General features: G+C 44.4%; 1 protein-coding gene and 1 long non-coding RNA gene across 5 annotated transcripts in view; both read right to left on the bottom strand.

Annotated features, from left to right (window-relative positions):
* LOC102677565 overlaps window positions 1-8,917 on the bottom strand; it is a 168,165-nt gene that overhangs the window by 65,977 nt on the left and 93,271 nt on the right. The window lies entirely within an intron of this gene.
* The window catches only part of LOC116185601, a 31,599-nt gene continuing 27,366 nt past the window's right edge, over window positions 4,685-8,917 (bottom strand). The window contains exon 4 of the long non-coding RNA XR_004150456.1: window positions 4,685-4,699. This is a non-coding gene — a long non-coding RNA (uncharacterized LOC116185601). The remainder of the gene's footprint in view (window positions 4,700-8,917) is intronic.

The raw sequence follows: 8,917 nt of genomic DNA, 5'->3' as shown, positions 1-8,917 counted from the left end.
AACAGAGGCGGATCCTCTCGACGCCGGTGGAACGACTGTCGGCAAATTTGTTGGCCGGCTGCGTAATAAGTTGGCGGAATCTGCGCCGGTACGCGGTATCGCGTTTCCAGGGATCGAGAAAGGTTGAGAGATGTCGCGGGGGACGAGAGTATGCGCGACAGAGACGCTAGGAAATTTGTCGTAGCGCTGAACGCGTGGAATGCCGGGAAACAGTCTTTGCGCCGCGATGAAAATCTTTCTTGCGAATCGACGATTCCTTTTCTTTGTTCCAACGAATTCACTCGGAATGTCGATTTTTATCTTTTTTCTTTTTTCTTTTGCGACATTTTAGAAAAATCTATATGTATATAGACAATCGGGGATTCGATCAATATTAATACGATTTTCGAAAATCATCTGTTATACGTATTTACGATCTTGTTATTTTTGTATTCAAATTTTCGCGATATAAGAATAAAATATTCTTATTCACACGTTGAACGACGATGGATTTTTATATAGTATATTGTGTTCAGAAAACATTCGTTGTTACATTGTTGTCAAAATATTTTCCTTTCTCAAATATTCAAAAATCTCATAAATATATACACAATTCTTTCTTTGCTTTTCTTCGAATATAAATTTTTTTTCAACAAATCCTGTATTACCGGTTATCGGATGAGTCACGTATAGAGGCGTGCGAGTACCCGAAAACATCGGATTCTCGAAAATATCTCGTGATTCGAGATTGTCGGAATTTCCCAGAATTTCTGAGAACTGTTGCTCTTTTAATTTCACAAACGAGTGTATAAAATTTTATTCGTAAATTTTTTTTCTCTTCTCTTCTGGAAAAATTCTGGAGAATCTTGGTCTTGAAATTCTCCATCTACGAGATATTTTCGAGTTCTCATACACCTCTAATCGCTATAACTTCTAATATATCACTAGATACACCAGATGAATTTAATAAATCTAGTGCCAATTATCGGTTATCCTCACGACAATTAAATAACAAGCGATTAACTCGATCGATAAGTTAAATCAAAATCAGTTTTTGCGATCTAACTCGCGATTAATTCGTATCATCTTCGCTATTTTTCGCGATAATACTTTTTATCTAGTATCATTATAGATGGCGAAGATATAGCATAAGATAGAGAATAAAATATCCACATGGAAAAGAGCTAGCCGCCGTTAATTTCCTCTATGACAGTCTAACTGTAGATGCAGCGGTTCGATTAGAGCCACCAATCAGGAAGCAAACATTTACGAATCTTTTATTTTCCTCTTGGGTACTGTTAACCGTCTGAGAAAAACTGAGTTGCACACGTATCCTAAGAATAGTAATCCACGTGTAATTACGATTACTTAAGCGCGGTTAAACTGTGCAAACGTAGTCGTACGATAAACGATTATCCTTTGGTCACACTTTTGAAACGATACATCGAATTAAATATCTCGCGGCATAGAGCAGCGTCGTCACTTTTCCGCTCTTCGTTCCTACCTCTTCTTCCGTGATTATCCGTAAATCTTTTTAGCTCGGCGCGTGCCATCGAATAGCACGCATTTGCATTTCCATATCAACGGTATAACGAGTCGCATCTCCGTATCGCCATTTCGTCGCGATCGAAATTGGTATGCATACTTGGATTAGAAAAAAGAGAAAAAAAAGAAAAGGGAAAAATTAATTTTCCCAGAAAGCGTTACGAATCTCGCCATGTTTCGCGAGAATTAATCGATCGAGAGGGAAAGAGAGAAAGAGAGAGAGAGAGAGAGAGAGATAAAGGGAGAGAAAAATGGTACGAGCGGCTCGTGAACGTGATTCGCGTTACATCACGTAATTAATGCGGCCGGTACGCGCAAGTAATTCAAAGGAACGATCGAGAACGAGCGTTCGAGAGCCGGATTTTAATTCGATCCGGTAATCCGCGCATGTACTATTTTAATCGAGGTGCAGGCGAAGTATGGAATTAATGGCGGAGCGGGAGCATCTATCAAGCTTCGGGAGATAAAGATGTTTCGATGCCGATACAAATTCCGCGGTTAAACGAGTGAAAGTATCTCGACCGGGGATTCGCTACTACGTATGCGTTATTAGTCGCGAGCATCGACAACATTGGCCAATTCAGAAATTTCTTCTTGTGGGAATGTTAATCACGAGTTATAGGACATCCTTTCGACGGCGAATCGAACAGCGAATTAATTTTTCTCCGTGTCGAACGGAACGAGCGATCGATTCGAAAATTGTTCCTCTTGATCGAGGAACGTTGGAATAATCGGGATGCGATCACGCGACGCATGGTGGAAAGAAAGGAAACGAGAGGGATGGAAAAACGAGGAAGGTCGGGTTGCGCGGGTCGCGTTCCTCTCGCGCGTGGACAGCGCGATGGCCGGGGAAAAAGAAATTGAGGAGGAATGCGGGAGGGTGGGTCGAAGAGGCGGGCGTGGAACGGCGGAGAGAGGACTTATCGTGTCCTCGCGTCTATTTCTCGATCGCTCCCAGCGGTAAATTGAACGCGAGCAAAACGACGGGACGTGGAAGGCAATTACCGGCGAAGACAGCGAAAAACCCAGATCGATAGACGATAAAGGAGAGGGGGCTTTCGTTATGACGAACGAGCGAGACGGCCGTGTAGTACGACCTGTACGGGGGGAGGGGTTCAGGGACGATGAAAAATAGAGGAGAGGTTCTTGCGAGGCGAGCCCGAACGGATCGCCGCGCCGGTCTACCGCCGCCGAATGATCGATAATTAACGTCCCCATCGAGCAAGACTCGAAGGGTTAACACGAGCAAATAACGACAACCAGTCTTAATCGCGAGTAAGTGCTTCTTATAGTCAAATCGTTCGATCTTGTTCCAATTTTATGTATTTATCCATTTTCCGATAAATAACAAAGGAAGACGTAAAGATAGGATAACTCGAACTCGAATTTTCGCCATGAAATAAGATTAATAAGATTCATCATTTAAAGCGTGATAAGCGTTTCGATCCAAGTGGAAAAATTATAAAAACCGGATTACGAAAATATTTTTCTCTCGATTTTTCTTCTTTTCCATGCGCGAAATATCGCGATACGTAATTTAAATTTTGCGATTTTTCTTTTGCGAAAGAGAGATAGATCGAAAAGAGATACTTTAGAATCGATCGTTCCACTCGTAGAAGAATTATCTTTCGAACTATGTCTCGATATTCGTATAAATTTGATCGAACGACACGATTAATAGATCAACACGGTTATTTTCAACGTTCGGTCGATTTCTCTCGAATTTCTCTAGAATCTCTCCTCGCCGTGTTTGTTATCGTAAGTTGAAATTATGAAACGAATACCAACGAGAAACGCGCATAAATCGTATAGGAATAAATTATAGCAAGTGTTAGGACACCTTCTAAAATTCGTAATTATCCGAGGAACATGATGGACCGCGTTACTTGGAAAAGCGAATTATAAATATTGAGATTGCGACGAGGGCGGAACGGTGGGTTACGAAGCGAGGAAGCGTTTCTCGAGAATCCGTGGGCCGCGGAATGGAAATCTGGCGGCCGCGATTCGACTTTTTCTCCTGCTCCCGACCAGAATTATGATCCAGCCTTCCGAAGCTCGAATGCGTTGGCGGGCAGCAGGGCTGTGGCACGGATCTGCGTAGGCCCCACCTCGTTTCGAACGGTAGCTATCGTCTCGAAGGAAATGCAGGCCCGCGCGTGCACTCTGTCGAGTATTCTCCGCGAATGGCGAGTGCACACCCATCCATCCGTGGAACATGTCTCCTGAAGATGAATCGATGGAATAGGATCGATTCTTCGGTGACGATCGTACCACGATCCGTACCGCATCTTTCCAACGTAACGTAACTCTCGTTGTTCGCGAGAATCAATTTTTTTATCGCGTTTCACTCCAATGGAACAAACTCTAAAGATCTTCGATGATAAATTACTCGTTTACTCGATTAAATTCGACATTACGAGAATAAAATGTAAAAGTGATTACGAAAATATATATTGTATACGTACGATATGTATATTAGCGTCGTTCGAGTCTTCAAGTCAGGAGAGATGCGTTACGATTCAGAAAAACGTAAAACTCGATTCTTTCGTAAAAAATTATACGTCATCAGTTTGATCACCATCGAGTCGTTGATCGCACACGTTTTTTTAACTCGAAGGTATCACCGTTTCGATTCGCGTGTGCGAATGGCGGAACCGATGTGCTCGTAAGGCGAGTAAGTTGCACGATCCAAGGATGAAATTACGAGGAAAGTGTATCCACGATTAATCCACGATCCCTCAACGGTCGTCTTCAGACTTGTAATTTCTCGAGAGGCAAGTGCCACCGAGTTCTCGTTTCTACTAGGTATAACAGGATAACGTTTCAATGTTCATTTATCAAGGTACTTCGTGACTCCGTCGTAGCGGGCTACGATAACGCGTGTATTAATAACAATCGATTAACGAAGACGAAGCGCATGACCGGTACGCGCGTCGATAATCGAAGAATTGCGTGAGTAGGATATAAATCCGCGCTCTCTCCCACAAACGGTGAGAAGATAAACTTGGATTTTTTCCAACGATCCAACGTGCATGTTTGCACGGGCTTTCCGATCGCGCGAAAATATACTTTTACGAATGCGATTGAGACATCAATTTTTATACCCACGAATCATCGAGCATTCGTACGACGCGAGATCTAGTTTTTCATTTTTCGTGAAGCAACGATATCGTTTCTTCGGTTCGATTGACGTAAGAAGGTGAGAAGGTAAAATGAGAATTAAGAGCGTACGTAAAACGGACGGAAGTGAATTTTTTTCATTCGAAACAGGACTTTTAGAAGGAAATTTAAAAATTAAAAATTAAAAATAGCGAGGAACGAAGACGTGGGTGGGTTCCGCGTGGCTCAAAGATTCGAAGTAAAGGAAATAATTTTAATATATCAAACTTTCACAATTTTGCCGTTGTTAAATCTCGTTAACTCGACGTATAATTTTAACTTCCCTCTCCAATGTTCTTGCCGAAAGTATCTTGGGTATCGAACGTGTTCGTAAAACATCAGCGTTGCAAACTCGCAAAATTTATAAGAAAGCAATTTTACAGGAGTGTTACGAAAAAAGTGTTACACCGTTCGAGAATTATTCTCGTCGAGGCGCGTAAATACTGTTTTATTCTTGGACAGGATGCCGGGATGAAAGTTATTGCCCTTATTAACGCGATCATTCGCGAGTCGGGATAAGGACGTACGATCGCGGAAGAGGACGAGGGTCGAGAGAAGGGAAACGACGACGCGGTGAAATACGACGAAACGGGCGAAGGTATGGATCGTAATTTTCTTCGGTTTGGTCCCTCGCAGGCGATCGAGGGCTCGTGTTCCCTTTCGAAACTCTGGTCTTTCGTTCCACGTATGAATCACGGACCATTCGATTCGACGAACTGACGAAACGAAAAATAATATGGAACAATTGCGAGACACGATCGATCGATAAAACGATGATCCTTTCCTAGACTCGAGATATATCTGGTCGTTACGCGATCGGTGTTACTCGGATTTCGGAAACGATCTTATCGATGGATTTCTGGCGTGTACGAGACTCGCGATCAGATTCGTCGTCCCGTTGATCGCGATCCGATTCTCGATCTTGGATCGCTCCGCTCGGTGCGGCGCGCTACCATCGAGATGAGATTAGATAGCCGATGGAGAGAAAAGGGTGGCGGGACGGTGAAAAATCGAGGCGTCGCAATTTGTTATTTACCATTCTCCACGTTCGGTAGCAATTATTCCTCGGCGATGCGATTCGATAGCGCGCGGTCGGGTGCATTTTCATCCGGTCGCGTTGAATCAAGATTATCTATCTGCATATTTCTCGGCTCGCGAGATCTCGATCGGCGAGATCGTCGTCGATCGATCACGTTTCTCTCGAATTTGATCTCCTTCTCCCGATTTCGATTTTCAACCTGATCCGATTCTGCGTTTTCTTCGATCCTCGAATAGAAATTTTATGTACACGACTGAAATTTTAGCGGATTTCGATTTTTGTGATCTTTGACAGAAAATAGGTAAACAATTAACGTATCGAGCGATGATTATTTTCTTTGTGATATCCTTTTCAAATTATTAAAACTTATCTTTTGATTCAATTTACTTCTTACTTTATAAAGATATTTCATTCATTATAAATTCAAGTAGGTAAGAGCGACAAGGGAGAATACAAATGAATACAATTTGATGGAAAAAAATTGTGGAATTTCCTTCTATTTCTTGGAATGGGTATTATTCGCGTATTATTCGAGGAATTTCGATCGATCCGGTCGCGCATCCGGAAGAGACGAAGGCGAGCACAGCATTGAGAGGCCGATCGAATAAATTCGTCCCGCGGAATAGGTCGCGGTTGAAAACGCGGAAAGGCTCTCAAGATCGAGACAACAGCGCTCCTTATCTGCTACGTTTGGCGCGCGAGTGCGCGGAAAAGTATATGTAACCGATCCACGGCTTCCCTCTTATACGCGTGTCACGCAAATGCGTACGCGAGGCACGTACGATTTCCTGGAGTAACGGCCCCGAGTCTCGTGGTGATTCGCGTTCCTCGCCTTCTTCCTGCTCTTGTACGCCCGATAAACGCGAAAAAAAGAAAAAATACTTATCGATTACCGATCGAGCCACTGAATCGGTGGTATCACGATCATATCCGAAGAGCGTAAATATTTACTTGGTCGCTATACGTATCGCGCTCACGAGTTTTATACTTGCAATTATATTGGAATAATTTTGCTTCGAACGGAGTGGAACGGCACCGAACTTTATCGTGGCGTGGGCAAAGTGTTAATTAACGGATAGACAAATCGGTCGGGCATACGAAGGACGAGAATAGGCGTAAAATAGGTTCGGTGCAGCTGCTCGATTCGACCGATATCGATTGATCGTGGAAGCGTCGCGCGTTGCGTCAGAGAATGTATATATAGCGAGTACTCGGTTAATTGCGCCATAAGCGACGCTCGAGGAATACAACGAAGAAGAACAACTATTAATCAACGCGAAAAGAGGCGAAAGGGATGAACGATGCAGTTCGACGCTTGTCCATACGTTCGTTGATTAAGAATTGCTCAAAATTTGAAATTCTATCGTATATCGTTATTACGAATCATTGGACAGTGGATTACCGATCGCGGAGGAGAACAATGGAAAAGAGAAAGGAAAGAAGAGGAAAAGGACGCTGATATCGCTGCTATCTTGCGTCCAGCGACGCAATTTAAATATTACGCTCCCCGCATCGATGGGAATAAATTTGAAGAGGAAGGATAAATTTATTAATTGTTATAAGTCTCGAGTTCGCCTTCGGCTAGCTCTAGCTTCCTTATCGAGAAAAAGGAGTTATCGCGGATGACGTATCGACCGATCGATATCGTCCCGCTGCGTAAGCAGCGAGTTATCGAGCCACTCGCGTGCTTCATCGCGTCAAGATCGAGGGGAGGAAAAGTGGATGCGAGATCGTACCACCTACGGCGACCGCGTTTCTATACGCGAGAGCAATCAAAGAGCGCCGATTCCTTCTCTCGTTCCCTGGACGATACGGCTGGAGAGCAGCAGGATTTCTTGCCTCGTTTTAGCGAGAGGACATCGTGAGTTACGTCGCGTCCGACTTTGTACGAAACGAACGATGCGATCACGATCCAGGAGCGTGGATGCCCTCGTTCGTTCGATTCGACGAATTGAGCAAGCGATTCGTCGATAGGTAGACCTTGATGATTCGTCGATTCTCGTCGATTCTGATGCAATCTGTCTGTATAAATTGCTGTCGAACGAGCCAACTCTTCGATACAGATCTCGGCCTCGTTGTTACGAACGAAGAAAAAGAAAAAGAAAAAAAAATCGCGTAAATTACGAAATATTTACGAAATATAGCTAAGGTATAGAAAAATCGAAGTCGATCTTGTTTAATCTTTCATATAGAAGAAAAAATAGAAGAAAACCTCGACCTCGTAGTTACAGGACAAGGAATATTCGATTGTACGTACAATCAGAAGGAGAGTTTAAAATTATACTCTGTATCGTCGAGCGCGAATTTGCAATTGCAATTTAAAAAGAGATAGAGTTTCAGAAGGTGGAAGAATTTGCAAAAGAGCGAGGAAAATTGGAAAGAAAGAAGTAATACACGATCGTTTGGCCCGGCGTTGAAATCTCCGGAGACACGAGCGCGCGATTCCAGCTTCGGAATCGAGCGGATCCCCTCGGTTGACGAGGTACGCGGTAATGAGCGGGCCTCATCGGTTATTCGCAGGGAAACCGTTCGACTTGGAAGCGTGGTGGCAGTACGTTGGTCGAACGAGACGACGATAGGTAGGGTCGTCGAGAGGGCGAGAGAAGAGAGACCTCGCGCGGATCGTGGAGGGGACCTCGTACGACCGGAGAGAGAACCGGTCTTTCCCCTCCTCGCCCCCCACCTCTCTACCATTGGCGTAGGACATCGAGCGTGGGTGCCAACCAAACCCATCCGCGCTTTTTGCGAGAAGATCCTCTTCCTCTACTAACGCGAGGCCCTCCGCTGCTGCCCCTCGTTAGCGGCCGATCGATACGGATCGGTATCGGACGAGGCGAGGAAAATTTTACGAGGAACGTGCCTCTGCTTCTTTCCATCCACCTCCCGTGGATGGATCGAATGCAATTACGATTTCTTTCTTCCGGGACGCGTTGCTCATTTTCCTTTCTTCTCCCAGCTTTTTTTCGCGCGCGAACGCGTGGAATCGCGACACTTTTTCCGCGACGGATCCTCTCCCTCTCCCTCTCGTGTTTCGGTCATTAACCTCGTAGCCCTTTCGCGCGATACGAGCTCGCATATACGTACGAAAAGGCCGAGATCGAGGCCGCGTCTCGTTACACCAGCGAATACGACCAATGCACCGTTCTTTCTTCCCGCTCTTCTTCTTCGTAACAATTCTCTCCGATAGTATCGATA

This window comes from Apis dorsata, unplaced genomic scaffold, assembly GCF_000469605.1.
Source record: "Apis dorsata unplaced genomic scaffold, Apis dorsata 1.3 scaffold_221, whole genome shotgun sequence".
In the NCBI taxonomy this organism is placed as follows: domain Eukaryota; kingdom Metazoa; phylum Arthropoda; class Insecta; order Hymenoptera; family Apidae; genus Apis; species Apis dorsata.
Note: the sequence above shows the minus strand (reverse complement) of the source record. Positions and strands in the feature narration are given on the sequence as shown.